Source organism: Frankliniella occidentalis, unplaced genomic scaffold (assembly GCF_000697945.3).
Source record: "Frankliniella occidentalis isolate FOCC.00 unplaced genomic scaffold, Focc_3.1 Scaffold8, whole genome shotgun sequence".
Taxonomy (NCBI): Eukaryota; Metazoa; Arthropoda; class Insecta; order Thysanoptera; family Thripidae; genus Frankliniella; species Frankliniella occidentalis.
This window is the reverse complement of record NW_026267138.1, coordinates 1,524,763-1,525,754: the sequence shown is the minus strand read 5'-3', so window position 1 is coordinate 1,525,754 and position 992 is coordinate 1,524,763.

Here is a 992-nt window from a genome sequence, read left to right as displayed (position 1 = left end):
CCGGACGATAAACTGCTGCCCCCCGTGCTGCCAGGGCCCGAGCATTGGAAGCTCGAGTTCGCACTCTTCGTGGACAACAAGGGGACGGAGAAGAACTTGATCAGACACGCCGTCGTCTTCCACATCGATCGCACCAAGGCGATCCTGGGCAAGGGCAGGGGGTGATCAAAAGGACATTAATTCTCTGAGGACCTGGTCCCGATGCATCAGCTTGACGCGTTTGTTGCGTGTGTCCGTCTACTGGTCTATGTGACTTGATTGTGTTTGCTCGATAGTTTACGTTAATAAAAATTTAATGATCGTTGCAGCCTCTGTGGCGGATGGTGTGCGCCTTTCGCTGTTCAAACAACAGCAATAATGTGTGCTTTGCGTGCCCATTCGCGTCACTCCCACGACACCATACCACCTACCAAACCCTATCGTATCCTGGCGCCGTAGGGGTCATGATGTACATAACCAGGTGGCTGATGAACCCCGCGCACTTCTGTAGTTAGACTGTACCGCACGCAGGAGTGCGGGCGGGCTTGCCTATCGCCCCTGTCCACGGCGCCTTACTGGCCGGGTGAGTAGGCAACCCGCCTGCACTCGTGCGTGCGGTACAGTCTAACTACAGAAGTGCGCGGAGTTAATCAGCCACCCAGTACTACGTGCCCTAGGGAGGGAGGGGGGTGTCAAATATCATGGGGTCATATGGACTCCAATGGTGTTCCTGGGACTCCACAATGTTTGCCCCCCCCTCCCCCCCTCCCCCCGATTATGTGTGCATCATGCACGACCCGGCACTCCTCATATCACCTTACACCCCATCCCGCTCGGATTCACGGTAAAGGTGGGCAGATAAGTCAGCATTGGTTGGAGGCCGGTTTCTAGAGGCGGGAGGAGGAGGGGGGGGCGAAGGGTCGAGACGAGACAGGTGAGGGGGGAGGCGGGCGGTGCCGCAAGCGGCGTAAGCAGCCAGACGGTCACGTGACCGGCGAGACTGTCGGCTGTCT